This window comes from Erpetoichthys calabaricus, chromosome 2 (genome assembly GCF_900747795.2).
Source record: "Erpetoichthys calabaricus chromosome 2, fErpCal1.3, whole genome shotgun sequence".
NCBI classification, from domain to species: Eukaryota; Metazoa; Chordata; class Cladistia; order Polypteriformes; family Polypteridae; genus Erpetoichthys; species Erpetoichthys calabaricus.
Window position 1 is genome coordinate 61,834,136 of NC_041395.2, and position 18,526 is coordinate 61,852,661.

Sequence of the window (18,526 nt, forward strand, 5' to 3'; positions counted from 1 at the left end):
AGATTTATTTATATTAAATAGGTAATTTATTTCAGACATCAAGTGAACTAGATATTCTATAGCTTAGAGATGTACTCCGGGTTATTATCTGTGGCCAGCACACATTGTGTTAACTGGCTCTTGCTAGTATATTTTCTGGGCTTCTACTGAACCATGATATTCTACATGCGACCATTCACCCAGCAGCAAAAAATGTTATTTATTTGGTTTCTTCATACCTCCAAGGACTGGAGTCCGAATTAAAGAAATGTCCATTAAGTTAGCTGGTGACTTTAAACTGTCCCTGTCTAAATGACTGTTGAAGTGTATGAGCTCTGTGATGGATCACTCAGTTGTCTCCTGTCCTGCATTGGATGTTGTAGGTGTAGGTTCTGGCCTTCCATGACCCTGTTACAAACACAGATATTTTAAAAAATATTTGTTTGATGAATAATAGTAATACTAAGCAAATTAATTCTTTACATTTATATAGCACTTTTCTCACTATTCAAGCAGTGAGAAAAGCAAACCCACAATCACCTTACTGCAAAGCTGCAGCACTACCACTGCACCACCTGTGAGAATAAAGTACAATAGTATAATAAATACATGGAAATCTTACAAGAAGTATAAGCCTCCAAACATGACATAGACTTCACTAGGAAGTCTAAAATAACTGAATATAGACTGACTTCTATAGAATCAAAGGAAAATTAGGCTAATCCATTCTCCCGAAACCAGCATTTCTATATGGGAATCAGTAATTTCTTCTTTCTCTTATGTAATTTTTACTTGCCCCTTTGACCCTCAACTGAATTAAATGAGTTTGATAACAGATGTATGGACGGATTTTATCATGATTCTTCCTGTTCACTCCCCCATCAAGCCTCTGAATCAACTTATAATATAATGTGTTCTATGATGAAGAGAATTTTTTAAAGTGTATACAGACTACTCTACATTCATAATGGCTAACACGGTATAACACCCTAGTACTACAGATTACCCTGTAATGCACCAAAGGGAATTCCTAGGATATGGCCTAGGAATATTTATGGTTTCTCTATTCTATTCCCAAGGCTAGATATATCATGTTTACTTTTTATTCTATTTATACAAAACAAAGGTCTAATTAATAACTAAAATGTGAAATTTAATGTAAGCCACTATTAAAGGTCCACTCTTTGAAATCGCCTAATCTGGAATATTTACTTAGTAATATATGTACTTGGTCTCTGTAGTATGTTACTTGCCACCATTTACTGCATTAACATTTATTTTAACAGCTCCCCATTAAACAACTTCAGTCTCTTAACAGCCTATTATCGCAATGACATTTCATAATTATTGTTCCGCACTGGGTTTTACATTTCCACTTCAACAGTTACACAGGCTCAGACATTAAATTGTCTCTGTACAGTAAATATCATCTCAAGTATGGCTGCAAACTCTTAAACCAAAATTAAGCCTGTCCAATTTTCAGACTTGTCCCCTTCCAAATGGACTTGTTACATGTTTGAAATTAATAATAGATAGATAGATAGATAGATAGATAGATAGATAGATAGATAGATAGATAGATAGATAGATAGATAGATAGATAGATAGATAGATAGATCTTTATTGATCTCCAAAGGGAAATTCACTTGCTCAAGAAGGAACACAGAACATAAAAACTTCCTTTAAATAAATAAAAAAACAAAGTGCAAATTATTTTCTAAGTGCAAGACTTAGAAATAGACACAATACAATAATAATATAAAAATATAAACAACTATTATCCAAGGTGTCTGTTATAACTAGCTAATGAAATAAAGGGCAAAAAAGACCCTCCAACAAGATATGAATCCTCAATACCCTCCACTCATGAACAGCCTTAACTGCAAACTATGATTGCACCCATCTGCTTTTAATAATAAGAAAAAAAAATCCAAATAATTTTTAGGGTTCCTTGAATTTATATGAACTTTATAAACCCTCCAAAACAAGATGAGAATAAGAACTTATTAACAATGAGAACTACTGGAGTGAGGAGGCAGAAAGAGGAAATGTTAACATGGAAGATGTGGGCTTTTTACATAAGGCAAAGTGAGACAGACCAATTTTAGATAAATTCTTAGAAATAGGTCTGTTTCATGACTTATTAACTAACATTATTTTGCCAAACAAGTGGCTTAGTCCAAAATAAAACCACAATGTGAATCCTTCTCCAATGAGGAAGACTGAATGTATGCAACAGTGTAAACCTCCCTTCTCTGAAGTCAAAGAATTCCTATTTTAATCCTACACAAGCCTTCTTATACAACTTCTAAATGGAGGGGATGTCAAACATGAAGACTAGTTGCTGATCTTGTTGCCTTGAGGATGCCAGATTAGACCACTAGGAATCGCAAGTGATGACATATAACATGGCTCAATTACAACAATCAAATTTCCAAGGTATTGTGCACTCACAGTACGCCGAAAGCCAATTAATGTGCTGCCTGACAGTGCCAGGGCCTGTATGAATGCTTTCCAGGTATAGCAAATTCAGGTGCAATCTCAGCCTTTTTTTTTTCCTTTTCCATTCAGTTATGAGACATCAGACAGATGTTCTAAAACACCCATGTTCTTTATTCTTCATAGCTGCATTTATATGCATTGTACTTCCAGCTGATTGCTCATTGGTCCTCAAACTGTCACACACACGCAAGCCCACCCGTACGACTTGAGACAAAATCAAACCCGTTTCAAACTACACAATTGATGGTTTGATGGTCACAGGAGCAAGAAACTACTGCCCTTAACTCACTGGAAGAATCATTTAGTGTGAGGACCTAAAATGTACGACTGTCCTTCAAAGTTGCACAGTGGAGCTAAAAGCATTTACACCTTACATTAAATTCTCTCTCATAGTAAAATCTTCTTTTAAAGGTAGCAATCCACCCATATTCTTGCACTGTACCAGGAAGAGCTATCAAGTATATTTTATATCCACATATTAGAAAATACTGGGCTTGCCATGACCATGCTTCATTTAATTTTTCTGAAGTTTGTACTTTTCATCATTTCATTGACAAGGCTAAACGCGTAAATACAGTAAATGTGTGTATTGTCCTCTTCTTTTATTCTGTGCTGATGGTTACAGTTGCTACACTGAGGTTCATTTACAGTAACCTGTAAAACAACCCTTTCTGACTTCCAGTTTCCTTTTTTTGAGCACAGTGAAGATTTCTCCTCAATGTAAATCTGAAAGTGTTTTGGCTGACCCGTGCTATCTGCGGTGTTTTTTTCTATGCCCTTCTGGAGCTTACCTTTTTTTTTCCAGTCACCTAATTTGAAACCTATGGTTTATACGTTGAAGTATTAAAAGTAGAATGCAGCTGTTCAACCATTTTATAGGAGATTTGAAATTACTAAAATTGGTGTTGAAATATCCATCCATCCATTATCCAACCCGCTTTATCCTAACTACAGGGTCACGGGGGTCTGCTGGAGCCAATCCCAGCCAACACAGGGCGCAAGGCAGGAAACAAACCCCAGGCAGGGCGCCAGCCCACCGCAGGGTGTTGAAATATTCTAAGATAAAAGTCTCTACCGTTTTCTCTGGCGAAATATTCTAAGATAAAAGTCTCTACCGTTTTCTCTGGCTTTACCTTTACTGACGTGGAAATCTGTACATTTTTTTATCAACACCATCACTTTGAGGTTAACATTGGCATTAGTAATGAGCAAAATGATTCAAGTGAAATTGAATGTGCAGAAAAGAAAATGCTTTGCTTCATGCAAAGTTTACCCCATGACCACATATATTTTTATGTCATCAGTTAACTTTTCTCTTTGTGCAAAAGCATGGCAAAATGTATCCTGATGCTGAGGATGGAAAAGGAGGTGCAACTAAAGAGGACTTATCTGCAAGCACTTTGGAGGTGCTTCTGCACTCCTTATATCAATTGGAATGGGTATGTGACCAGAAAGAACCCGATATGGATCGGCTTAAGGAATGTGAGTGCAGATGCTTTTATATCTGACCCTAAATGGGCTGAACAAATTGAGACTGACAACATAAATGTGAAAGCAGGCAGTACACGAGGCAGATGAGAACAGCATGAAAGGAACTGTGGAAGATCGGGTTGGCATTGGAGGTTGACCAAGGAAGCAGACTGTTGTTTAAACTGTGGAGTGACCCTTAGAGAGCAATATTCACTGCTTTCCACTCCAAAAAACTTAGAAAATCCAAAAAAAAGCTAATTGTAGTGAGTTTTATGAAATTGCATAGCAATTTTACTATGTAACATGAAACTCATCAGTTTGGCCTTTCAGCAAAGGTCATCTTTGATGTACTGCTAAATTCCCCACAATTCACAAACATCTCCAACATTGTACATATGTATTAGCGGCCTTTATCTGATGCCCTGATATGTATGAAAACTGTACTGGAGTAACCTACACTAATGTTGTATTTTATTTTGTCAGGTGAAGGTACCAGTGTTTGAGGGACACTTTATGGCCATGTCCTGAATTTGCTTACACATTCCTGATTAAAATATATGAGGGATGTTCAAAAAGTTTCTGCACTTTTATATTTTCTTTGGCAACGGTGAAGGCAAAAACATTTTTGCTGATGGCATTAAAAAGTTGGTACAACACTGGGAAAGTTCCATCGCAAAGGAAGGTGACTATGTGGAAAAGTGATGTAATTTGTTTTTGAAATTCTTAATGAACAGAGTTAAATAAAACTGTGGAAACTTAATGAATGTCCCTCGTATTTAATAAACTGGAGATATCATGTCTCCAGAAGATGATGTGGGAATAATATCTCCTTACCTCTTATCATCTCTGTCACCTTATGGGATAGTATCTTGACATGGCATATGTAGCAACAAAGTAACATGCATTGACTAACTTAGGTGATGTATAACAAAAACTAGGGGTATTGGGTGCATTGGTTAGCAATATTGTAGTCTCTTACATCAAGAAATATTCTTAGCTCACATGAACATGGCTTTTTCACAAACACTACGGTGTTAATGCATGTCCGTCTAAATCTCTGACGCCTGGCTGCTCCCTTCACTGCATTTCTTTTCTTTACAGTTTCCCAGCATGTGCTCTGGAAAGTAGAGCATGGGCTTTGAACTAACCAGAAAATATTATGATACACGTGAAGACTTTTGCAAACCTTGCTATCACTGACTTGAAAAATGCCAAACATACTTTTAAAGGAATTTTGTTTTGTTGCTTCTTTGACAGGAAATGGCAACATATAACACTAACTTAATGAAGTTCTTTTCTATGGTATAAACGATTTCAAACCTGGTGAACATGCAAGCACTTCTACAATGCAGCTGTATATAAACGATTTGCTGTGCTTGCAGTGTACATATAACTTTGACATTGAGCTGCACTCCACAATAACCTGACAGCTGTTTTGACATCTAGTGTTTTTTAATATTGTTATATAATGCACAGTCTTTCTTAGATGGAATGACACACCTTTGCAACCTTCTCTGTCAGCTAGAATGACATATCTTGCAAACTGGCTTAGCTTTCTACATTTAAAGAAATTTTGCTTTTGCTCTTCACCATCTTTCTATCTGGTAAACCACTTACAGTGGTCATTCAAGACCAGGGCTATCAGATTTAATAACAATATGCATTCACATGCAGTGTGATGTATAGATCTAAATATCTTGACATTACTGGTTGTCTACAGTTTTCTTATGCATATATATTACGTATATGTAATATGCCTATTTTGAAATGTTAATTGTCCTTATGTTGTATAAATGTATTTATGTCATATTTGCATGAGCGTACTCCAATCAGATTGTGTGTAACTAACATTGTAATGGCAGCAGAGTATTCATTTTTACTATACTTTTTTCTCTGCACTATTGTTTTCTAACGATATGATTACCACAGTGTTATGTTCTTACTTTCTCAGTGTTGTTTAAAGTTACTTGTGACATGTGAAATTTTGTCTGCATTACTCTTTACCTGAACGTATCTGTTATTGCTGACAGATTGATGACATGGACAGTTTCTTTCAAGAGCTGTTACTTAGAAAAAGTTACCTTTGTTATAGTGTATTTATTTAAGGCTTAAGATCAGATTTAATAGTTTTATGTTTTTCATATACATTAATTAATATCCTTGCCAAATGTTTTACCTGAACTTGATACATGACACAGGCAGAGTTTCTGACTTGCCAGTTCTGTTGCTAAGCTTTAAGCCCACCTCTTTGAATTTTTCTGAATCTATCAGCTTATTTTATATGCTTCTTGACATGGACATTTAAAATTGAATCATTCCAGTTCTGGCCACGTGCTCATCCACACATTCTGCGATGCTTGTTACCTGGGATTGGGGAAAACAACACAAAATTCAAGAGACCATGACTATCGCCTTGTAATGACTTAAATATTTCTGGGAATGGATATGAAGGTGAAATGTTTGAGGTTACGCCAGAGATATGTCCACCTCAACAAGGAGCTCAAAGCAATTGGAAACCTCAAAGATGTCGTTCATGTCCTTGGATAGTGTGGGCTTTGTTCCTTACACTTATATCCCTGAACGACTCATTTATCGTGACTGCTCCAGTTTGGATGCTCCACTCTTTGGATGGAACCAATCTCTTTAAAGGACAGTCATATATATAAATCCCCGACCTCTCGTGTTTTGCAACAATGTATGGTTCCATATATTTATATAGCTTAGAAGTCTTTTTGTTTTCACATTTAGACCAATGCCCTGTAGCATTTCTTAAAATTTCAAACGTTTTGTTTTTCATTTAAGAAAACTATTTCACTTGGCAAATTAATGTATACCATAATTGTGAAAAAAATTACTTTGACTTGAAAAATACCAAGCTTATCTTTTTAAATAAATATTGTTATATGGTTAAAATTACCATATTTCTTTAAGTAAACAACATTTATTCCCAAAAGTGTCCATGAGCTATTAAAATAATCATCTGAAATTTTTATTAAAACTGTAAAATTTACATTTGCGTATAAATGATTTCTATTTATAGATAACTGAAAACAAACTCCCTACTGCTTTGTATGAGGATGAGAAAGATGAGAAAATGAATAAAATTATAAATGAAAAGAATTGTGAATAACTAATGAAGTATTTTAAATATTCCAAAATAAGCTGATTTCAAAAAATTTTACTTCAAACATTTGCCAAAACATTTCCACAGAAAATCCTTTTATTATAGCTTAAAATAAAGAAAGGCTATTTTAAGATTTAGCAGTAGTGCACAGAGTTCAGTGAAATTCTTACTTTAATTTATTTCATACAACATTCAAATGCAAGTTGTAATTTTTCCTATTACTTTAATAAAACGGATATTAGATGAAAAAAGCTTAATGTGTCTAAGGGTGAAGTAATAGGGTTTTCCTTGTGTCAGTAAAATTTCATGTTATATCCAAGGTGTGATAGATGGTACATGGTTCTTAGTTAAACAGGAGATTTGATTTTATACGCATTTACACCTCAGACAAAGTATCTGACTGATTGCAATTCCATACTCAATTTAAAATAATAATAATAAAAAAAAAAGTTCTGCAGAGGTATCCTGGCAGTTACACCAAACTGAATTTTCAGAGGTAAGGCTGATTCAAATTGTAACAACAATTCTGCTAGGCGACTCAGTGGTTCTGGAGATAGTAAAGGTCAAGAGAGCCAAATATAATGAAAGCATATTGAGTACTAAGGAGCTGATGCTGTCTTGAGGCTTTGAGTCTGTCTTACGGGTAACACACACATTTTACAAAAATGTAACATTTCACCAGGAACTTCCAAGATAAAAGCATATTTTAATCACAAGTATTACTACAATTATTTTAAATTTCTTAGGCTATTTTCCTAAAACCACAATCTGACACAATTCAGTTCAGTTTATTTTTATATAGTGCTCTTCACTGAGTGCAGGCACAGACTGCTGTGACAAGTCCTCAGGTAAAATGAAAGTATAGATTTTACAAATTACTAAATACAGAATCGATACACATAAAGACACAAATTACATTAAACACACCAAAAGTAAAGTAGAAACTAATCAGCATAAATGGAAACCAACAATGTCTGCTCATTAATTAACTGTACAATTGTGGCCAGTTGACAACAGAGGAGAGGAAAACAAAACCTCCAGCAGCAGTCTTGGAGAAAATAAACCTCTGGGTGGGTCCATGATCAAGCGTAAGAGAGGAAATCACACATAAACACACATCACCATCTATGTAGGCATTACTATAAATATTATGAAAGCCTTTTTACTGTAACAGAAGTGTATAAAATTAAATACACCTGAAATATGCTCAATAAAGTAATTTTAATGAAAAACTTTACATTGGTTAATTGGCACTTCCAGAATGCCCTGCTGTTAATGTGAGGGTGTGTGCATGAGAACACCCCTTGTCTCTCCCAGAAACACTGGAATTACTAAGCCACCAGAACTTACCAATAAAAAGTACCACATTAATAGTTAAAGTAATTAGTAAAGTAAAGTAATTAGTAACAGAAACAATTCAGCTAACTATGCTTGGATTCAAATTGATATTCAAATGTGCCAAAATAAATTTTGCTTAAACTTATGCATTTAGGCAATTACTTCCTATCTGGAAATGTTTTCATGCACTAATTCCACATGCATCTACCTCTCATTTATTATGTAAATAAAAATTTCTACTGAAAAGAAATAATCAATGGAAGTTTGTATATCGGCAAACAGGACAAGACAATTCCTAGATAAGGCTGCACAAAGGGTTTTTTCACATGTATTGAGTTTTCATGTTAAGAAACCACATTAGTTTGCTTGAAGGGATGTTTTAGTGTGTCTTCATATGGATTGGATTAGATTAGATTTACTTAATTAATCTCCAAACGGAAATTAAAAAAACAAGAATAAAATCAAGTGAGAGCGAGAACGCAGTCCCTCCACTACCACAAACTATACAATTGAATTATCCACATTAGGGGCAATTGCAAGGTGCAGTACATGCTGATTGCAATGGATGAGCCTTGTCCTGGGAGAGACACCTTAGTGATCATAGTATCTGCCCTGCCAGATAAGTATAGAAAACATAAAAAATGTTTAAAAAAATGTACTGCACTCCTTTGTGGTAATGTCAGCAAGAGAAGAGGTATGAATAGAATTGACTTTACAAGTATGGTAAAGGGCAGCAGTTTAATAGCCAGTGAAAGCACTCTGAAGAAACTGTCTGTTGTTACGGTTCTGCCTTTGTCCAGTCTGATAGTGGTCACGGGACATCGTATCTTTGATTGCCGGTACAACAAATAATTCTGAGCAGAATCAAGCATTGTACCAACTGTGGTTATCACTGCTCTTGTGAAAAGAATGGAGATAAACAGCATCATCTCAGACAGTAGGAGGCAAGATTGTTGTACCACGTGAACATCACTGAGAGAATACAACTGAATAATAAAAAAAGCGCTAACTTTTACAAGTAGGCAAAATTTACTCCGGCTGTTACAGATTAAAATCAAATGTATGTTTTTATTATATTATAGTAATAATAATAGCAACTCAATACTCGGAGCACTCAGTCTCGAACCAGCAACGTTTTGGTTATAAAGCAGAAGTTCATACCTCTGCACCATTCAGGAATATGTATAAGCTTTCTGTTGAATTGACATTTGAGCTTAGGTTTGTAACTCATTGACAGCAACATGTAAATTGAATGATTTTTTTTTCTTTTAAATTGGTTATATTCTTGAATGAAAGTGCATGTGTTTATTTGATATTTGGACTTCTTCTTCACACATTATGCACTTCACGTCATTATTAGTATGACATGGAAAAAGTTTCTGCTTTAGGTATGTGTTCAGCATTTCTTGCCTCGCATTTCCTTCCATCCTACACTTACCCAGATCTTTGTAGACACGGAACACACATGAAATGGATGTATTCCAAATAACAATATACTGTATTATTTAACCTATACAACTCCAGGAACCTCACACGCAGATAAGGAGCCTTGGCTTGAGCTGAGAAAACTTTTTGCCCGAGTTGAGCTTTGTCACGGGGTTGGGGTTGGGGTTGGAGTGTTTTGGGTGGGGTTGTGATGGGATAACAGGCTGCTTGTGCCAATCAACACACAAAACAAACACATTTACAAAACAAAAGACGCTGTTGGCGAGGTGTAATGGAATTTAAGGTGGGCTGGGATTGCAAGTTTTTTCGTAGGCTTCTGGGATTCTTGTGTTAAAGACCAAAAAAATGTTAAGTGTGTTTTGTGTTTCACAATTGCAAAATCAGCTGCACAACTAATTTTAGTATCTGTTTCATGATGCTGTATGTGAATCTAAACTTGCCTGTTTTGCTTATCACTAAGTCTTATACATACCAAGACATTTAGGCATAAATACTAAAAATTCATAACAATAATTAAACAAGAAAAACAAATGGAAATAAATTAACAAACTGAAAATTAACTAAAGAAAAAGACTATAAAAACAGGCAGTGGAAAATAATGAACAAAACTAAATTATTTATAGAGAAATAAAAGAAGCAAAAAAAAATTCCCAACAGTTTAATTATTTTATAACAACAAATACACTAGAAATAGAAATCTATAAGCACAACCACAAAACAAGATAAAAAATACAAAGTCAAATCTCCAAAATTACAAGAACTGCACATGGATACTCAAGTCACCAAGCAAACCAAAACCTGAGGGCCACTAGCAAGGAGGAAACACACTGTAAGAGACATCCGGGACGCCCATGAGATGGAAGGATGGGGGAAGGCAAATTTTCGAGGACACTGCCTCCCCCAAAACGCTAGATGGCAGCTACCCTGGACTGCAGCAGTGCCCGGAAGAGCAGAAGTACTTCTGGCTCAAGGACTATTTAGGACTCCTGAAGACCTAGCAAGCAAGTCGGAGTAGGGAGGCAGAGGACAGAGCTTACGGGAGAGGAGTGGAGGTGGCAGAGAAGAATAGAGAAATGGATGGAAAACAGGCAAGAAGAAAGATAGGACTGTGAGCTATTTGTGGCTGGTTAATGCATTGTGTGGTACTGTAGAAGGAAGAAGAAATAAATGTGTGTTTTTGGGACTTCTGTGTGTCCTGTGTCTGTCTGTAGTTGGACTGATCTTCCACAACGCACACACACACACACCTTGTTTCAGTACTAAGTTGAAGTTTGACCTGCCCTTTATTTAGACCACAGCTGGCTTCCATAATCGGCAGCAAAACCAGAGGAACTTGAAGGAATTAGTGGGAAAAGTTAAAGAGAGCTTAAGCTCATCCATGAAGCGGTGACAGATGGTCGGTCCATCAACAGATCGATCCTGCCTTACCTTCAATTATACCAAGATACGCTCTGACCCCCTGTAACCCAGAATCGGATTATGCTGGCTTATCAATGTTACTTGATTTTATTAAATATAACAATGGTGCTTTGAAATGTGTTCTGTTTAGCACTACAAATACAATGATGGAGAAAAAAAGAAGTAATGAAAATTACGTGTGACAGTGTATATAAAACATTCCACTGGGGAGGGGGCAACTTGTCAAACTATGCATTCAAAATAACATGTGCTTAAAACCAAATAAAATGTTTTTAAAAATGCAACACATGTGATAATTTTTTTTAAAATATAAAACTACCACTATGTGAAACCATAATTTTAAAACATGTACAGTGCGACAAGATCACAGTCAAGCCATACTATAAGAACTACTTATAACTTTGGACACCTGGCTTTGATATCTACAGGCAGTAGAGCACAAATAACTAAAGTCTGATCTTTAGTGAAGGGGGCCATACAGTAGATAACAGTTTAAAGTGATTTATTTTAAGGGTACACAAGGGGAAGGAAACACTATGACACTGCCCTAACACCTTCCATTTCTATTCTGGACCTTGCCTGCTTCAGGAACAGTGATGACATCTCAACTCCATCCCCGCCTCTTACTCTTTTGGCAAGGAAATACAGGAAGATTGAGACATTAAACCATCGTCATTTGATTGACAATCATTCTAGTGCTTATAAAATGCATTATTTGAAACTGTGCTTTCAACCAATATCTTTGCCTCACTTATCATCTTTTTTTCAGTGGAACCCCCCCCCCAAGTCTTTTTATGTTTTCCTCTCTCTCCTTTCTTTTATTTTACTGAGGGTACTTAATTGTTGCGATCGCAATGGCATATCTAACCCATGAATATTGTAAGCTGACAGTAAGATACACTGCACTGTTTTATTTTTACCTATCTTTAATTAATATTTTTACAGTAATGTATACAGTTTATGTAAAGTCTTATCTATTCTTCACATAATACAATTATAACAAAGCACAGGCTTCATTTTCTTTTTGGAAAAATACATTTTATGCAAGTTTAATAATTGCATTTTTCACAACTATCTTGAGGGATTGATTCTTTACTGCACTAAACAATCACCTAGCATTGTAAGTTACATTTGCATTTAAGCGGTTTTTCCATGTTACAAAGAGAAATGTTGAAACTTCTATATATCAGGCTTCTCTGGATCATTAATCTTAGCAATACTTAACCTGCCTGGGAAAGAAATGATTATCCCATTGTTCTTTAATTTTAATCCTCTTATTTTAAAACATCATTAACTTTGGAGAGTTAAGGAAATTTATTTGAATCTTTATTCTTTATAGAATTCATATTCCTTGGTGCAATCCAACCAATCAATTTTTTATGATATGGACAACCAACTGTTAATCAGAAAACCTTTACCAAAGCATCAAGTGTAATGTGACAAGTTATTTTTTATTACAGCATAAGATTATTTTTAGCATGCAGCCTGCGGGTGGGAGTGATCTGTTAATCTTAGATTCCAAATTTTTTTGTCTTTTATAAAATCTCCAAGTATTCTGTAGAGGGTTTTTACTATGCAGTGATCAGGATTAAATTTAAGAAACAGTTGCAAGTGTGCAGGGGCCAGATGGTTTCCCCTTGTGCTACATTTTCTTTTTTTAAGATGGAATTTTAGCCATCCATTTCATATCCTACAGGAACACATTATGCAATGGACCTGATTACGGAAATTGCCAAGTAAATACTGATTGACAGAATTAATAATTGCATAACCCTTCGAATTGTTATTAAATTTCCTTAGAGACAGCAGAATATAACATGTAAACCTTAATGCTAACAGGGCAGACATTCTTCTACTGGATTATACTTGCTAAAACAATTTTCTTTCTAATTCTATTGCTTGCATTTAATACTTTTGATTAAAATAAAGTGATTATAATAAATAGCATAAAGACACATGATGGCAGCTGTAAGATGCAAGCAATATTTATGTTATTTACTGTAGCAAATGAGAAACAATAGTCATTTCTTTGAACAAGATTGAGTTAGTCTTTTTACCCTGATGTTGTACAAAGCCCATCTGCCTTTATAACACATGCACCAATTGTAATGCTTGGTGAACTTTCAAATCTGATTACATTCTTCTGGTGGAGTGATGGCCCTCTCTTGGTTAGTGCTGTTTCTCTGTTGCTCTAGGGCTCTAAGTTTAGGTTATAGCCTGGACAGTAATTGAAAGGAGGTTTACAGATGCTCCTACATTTAAGTGTTTTTTCTACGGGTTCTCTGGTTTCTTCATCTTATCTTAAACATGTCCTTGTTAGGAGAACTGGAAACTCTAACTTGAGAAGTGTGGATGAGAGTTCTCTTTGATGTCCTGTCCAAGGTTTGTCTTGTACCAAAGTTGTCAAAAAAGTAGGTTCACAGTGGTGGATGCCTAAGTTATATATATATATATATATATATATATATATATATATATATATATATATATATATATATATATATATATATATATACACTAGCGGGTTTGCCCCCCGGTCGTTTTGCTCACCAACCTCCTTGGCCTGCATTACATGCTAGCCACTAAGCGTCTCTGCCGCTCGCGTTGTGAAGAGGGGGGGCTGAATACACCCCAAGGAGATGCACTCGCTCCTCCGAAACTCCCTTTTAAACAGTGATAGAATGGGAAACAAATACAGGTTTTTTTTACCTCCTCTTTGCTCAATCAGCTGCTGGCTTGCTGCTGCTGCTGCCACGTCATGTGATCTGTATCTCGCGCAGTGCTTCAAACATTTAAAAGCCTGTACAGCAGCTGTCCTACTCTATGTTTTTTATTTCCGGCCCTGGGCGTGGTTAAATCTCTTGGCACAAAGTCTCATCTCGTGGGATGCGAGTTCTTGATATTTTTTACATTATAATTTTAAAATGGAATCTGAAAATCGAACAACATCACATTAAAGGTTCGATAAATTCTGAAAAGAATGATACCAAACATATATATGTAGGTTTTAAAATAAGCCCGATTTAAAGTGTGACAAAAAAACGTGACATAAAAATGTCACATAAAATTGTTGCACAAAATCGTTCCACTTTTAGGCTTAGGATTTTATATAGAGTAGACATATAATCACACACATTTGCCTAGGGCACAGTGCAGAAAGGAAGATTGACTACTTTTCCAATGCCGATGTCACTTCCTGGAGTCAGTCTGCCTAGACCCGCCTCTTCCTACTGGAAGTAGACATAGCCATAAACTCTACCATCTTCTGATCAGTCAGAACCAGACTCCCGTCTGAACAGATGCTTCTTTAATGAACTTAATCACATTTTATTTTTCTTTTGAAATCAATTATATGGGGTTTGAGCACTGGTGCCCCAACACTTTCTATTATGTCCTCTTGTTCTTACAATGTAGTGTATTGAATTGTATTGTATTGCATATATATCAACTGGAAAGGCCTGTGAAAAGTTCACCTCTGACCATCAGTGTGGATTATCCATAACTGAAGAACAAGCAAGAAGACAACTGACAACTGTGGGACCAGATGAACTCAGTCCTCGAGTTCTTAAGCCCTGTGCTGACCACCTTTGTGGTGTCCTCTGTCACCTATTCAGTCTATTCAGAAAGTGCCACTGCTGTGGAAAACATCTTGCATAATTCCTGTTCCAAAGAAGGCAGGTGCCTCTTCACCTGATGACTAAAGACCAGTGGTACTTACATCTCACATCATGAAGACATTTGAGACACTGGTCCTGGACTATATGAGTCCTCTTGTGGTAGACCGCCAGGACCCACTGTAGCTTGCTTATCGGGTAAAGACTGGCGTGGAGGATACAATTATCTTTCTGCTCCACAAGGCTTATTCTCATCTGGACAAAGCTGGCAGCACTGTAAAGGTTATGTTTTTTTGATTTCTCCAGTGTCTTCAGTACCATCTAGCCATCACTGTTAACATGTAAACTCAGAGATATGCAGGTGGATGAGCCTATGGTATCCTGGATAATGGACTAACTGTCAGGCAGATCATAGTTTGATTGACTCAAGGACTGTGTTTCTGATATGGATGTGAGCAACACTGGAACACCACAAGGAACAGTCCTGTCTCCTTTTCTCTTCACTTTGTACACCTCTGACTATAAATATAACACCAGGTCATGTCACTTTCAGGAATTCTTTGATGATTCTGCACATATTGGGTGTATTGATAAAGGGGAATGAGACAGAGTATAAGAGTCAGGTGGAGAACTTAGTTTCTTGGGGAAAAGAGAATTGTCTGCCAAAAAAAAAAACCAAGAAAGTGGTTATTGACTTTCACCTTACCAAGGAAGCCTTTATGTCCGGTCACTATTCAAGGAGTGGATGTAGAGGTGGTCCACTTCTACAAGTATTTGTAGGTCTACATTAATGACAGGTTGGACTGGTTTTGGAACACATAGGAGCTACCGTATATAAGAGCAGGCACTTCTTTCTTAGGAGACTGTGTTCGTTTAATATGGGAAGTGACATCGATAGATAGATAGATAGATAGATAGATAGATAGATAGATAGATAGATAGATAGATAGATAGATAGATAGATAGATACTTTATTAATCCCCAAGGGGAGATTCACAAGCGTGCTTACATCTTTTGTAACTCTGTGATGGCCAATGCAATTTTCCATGCTGTGGTGTGCTGGGTTGGTAACATCCCTTCCAGAAAGTCTAAATGAATCAATAAGGAAATTAAAAGGCTCAGTTATGGGACACACTCTGTACCCCGTGGAGTTAGTTGGCGAAGGAGAGAATTAAAGCAAAACTGAGTGCCATTATGAACAATGAGGCACGTCCTCTCTCTGATACGCTAACACTGAGGACTTTCAGCCAACAAATAAGTCAGCAAAAATGTGGAAACACGAGTGAGGCTGATTTATACCAAGAGCAATATGTTTCCATAATTCCTCACTGTGAGTGTGACAACCAAGTCAGAAGTCTTCTTTCTTTTAATTTTCTGGGTTTAAACATTCTGGTGTGTGTTCAGACCAATGTTTGAGTGTATTTATGTATGTATTTATTTACTTATTATCTAACTAATTTATGTATTTATTAATTTAAAGAGCTTCTGTAAAAAGCCAAATTTCTCCCTGGTTACAAATAAAGATCTATAAAGGTTGTCACTCATGTGTGTCAGTTCATCATCCTCTGAGGTATGAACTACTATCTCAGGTCAAGTGGGGGCGCTGGAGCTAACCTTATTTACATTTATTTATTTGACTGACACTTTTATCCAAGGCAACTTACAACATTTATGATATAATTGGCTACATTACTTTTGGTTTTCCAATTGGGGCACAGGTAGGTCAACTGAGGTCATATAGTGTCAGTAGTGGGATTTAAACCCACAACCTCAAGGTTTGAAGTCCAAAGCCTTAACCACTACACCACACTGCCGAGAAGACGCCCAGTGAGGGCAATTGACTCTGCCCCTTCTGGCCCCACAGTTAAATACCCCACAGTCCCTGGGAGGAGAAGTCACTCGATATGTGAGCACACCGCTGGACAGAGCTCTTTTCCCCCAGTGACTAAAGCAGGCTTTGTTAGCCAAAAATGAGTCCTAAAGCAAAGGATTACCTGATTTTTATTCGTTTTGGCACTATCAAGCACAGTTTTTCTTTATAATTTTCATTAATTTGAAACAGGGACTAGCGAGTTGGTGCCCTAATATTTCAACTTGTGGACTTGATTGACTGGTTGATAGGTTAACAAAAAATTAAAAAGCTCATTTAAAGTGTTTTGCAGTAAATATAAAATGCTTCAATCAAGTTTATGATTTTTACTTGAGAAATGATATGAATAAGTCCTGGTAAAATAAGAAGAAATATAAACTTTATATATGTCAAATTTAAATTTAATTTATACTACTAGAGTACCAATGTAAATATTTAATTTAGGGTTTTTTCCAATCTCTTCACCTTAACTAAAACAATTCCTAGTATTCTGCAGGGTATTAAAAAAATGATTCCCATGCCATATTCACTTTAACAACAGTCAACAGCACAACTGTTATTTAGCGAGTTTAATAAGTGTAGTGACCTAGCACAGTTTTAATAAGAAATATATCATTTTAACAATTTCCAAATTCCATATAGGAATTCTCAGCAGCGCTTTCTTAATTTTACTCTGAACCGTTGTTCACTTTAAAATTCATTTAAAAATGAAGCTGTTTCTTTTATCCCAAACCTGCTTGCTTGATTGCTTCTGTTCTGAATTGGCAGAAGGCAGGCTTTCTCATTAACAAATATCTTTTGTTATTTAATCAATTTCAAGATTTTTTGTAACAATTCCTAAAAATGGCTGTAAAAAATTAGTCACCCTAAACAGGTCCATCCATTTTCAGCAATAGTGACTGTTGGGACCTCAGCTTGTTATTAGACGTTGTGAGGAATTGCCGGCCATATATTCCGGCCAACACCTCCAAGCCACCGGATGGAGACCTACCTGCAACATAGGGATGCCCCGAGTTCCAGCAGGGCATCATGGACTATGGAGTTTTAATACACAACCCTGCTGGATAACGTCGGGGCCGCCAGGAGTCACTGCAGGGAGGCTCACAGGGTGCTACGTGCCCTATAACCCGGAAGTGTGTCATAAATACATGACCGGAAGGAACGACGTGCTTCCGGGGTGAAGAAGTGGAGTTTTTATATGACCTGGAAGTGTTCCTAGTCACGTGGACAGTGGAAACGGGTTCGACTTACTGCCGGCAATGCGGACCAAGCTCTGGCACCGATCATACAGGGACCGAACAGCTCTTAGCAGGGGGTCTGGTACCCTATACTCTCGGAGCACCCCCCACAGGATTCCCCGAGGGACACGGTCTAACGCCTTTTCCAAAGTCCACAAAACACATGTAGACTGGTTGGGCGACCTCCCATGCACCCTCCAGGACCCTGCTAAGGGTGTAGAGCTGGTCCACTGTTCCGCGACCAGGACGAAAACCACACTGTTCCTCCTGAATCCGAGGTTCGACTATCCGATGGACCATCCTCTCCAGAACCCCCGAATAGACTTTTCCAGGGAGGCTGAGGAGTGTGATCCCTCTGTAGTTGGAACACACCCTCCGGTCCCCCTTCTTAAAGAGGGGGACAACCACCCTGGTCTGCCAATCCATAGGCACTGTCCCTGATGTCCATGCGATGTTGCAGAGACGTGTCATCCAAGACAGCCCTACAACATCCAGAGTCTTGAGGAACTCCGGGCGTATCTCATCC

The 18,526-nt window shown here is 36.9% G+C and overlaps 1 protein-coding gene and 1 non-coding gene across 2 annotated transcripts in view; both read right to left on the reverse strand.

Moving 5' to 3' along the window:
- Positions 1–18,526, reverse strand: part of LOC114645928 (protein kinase C-binding protein NELL1-like) — a 1,522,815-nt gene that overhangs the window by 436,614 nt on the left and 1,067,675 nt on the right. The gene's annotated exons all lie outside the window — the stretch shown is intronic.
- On the reverse strand, positions 8,876–9,040 carry LOC114647443 (U1 spliceosomal RNA). The gene has a single exon (XR_003715508.1). It is a non-coding gene; the product is annotated as a U1 spliceosomal RNA (small nuclear RNA).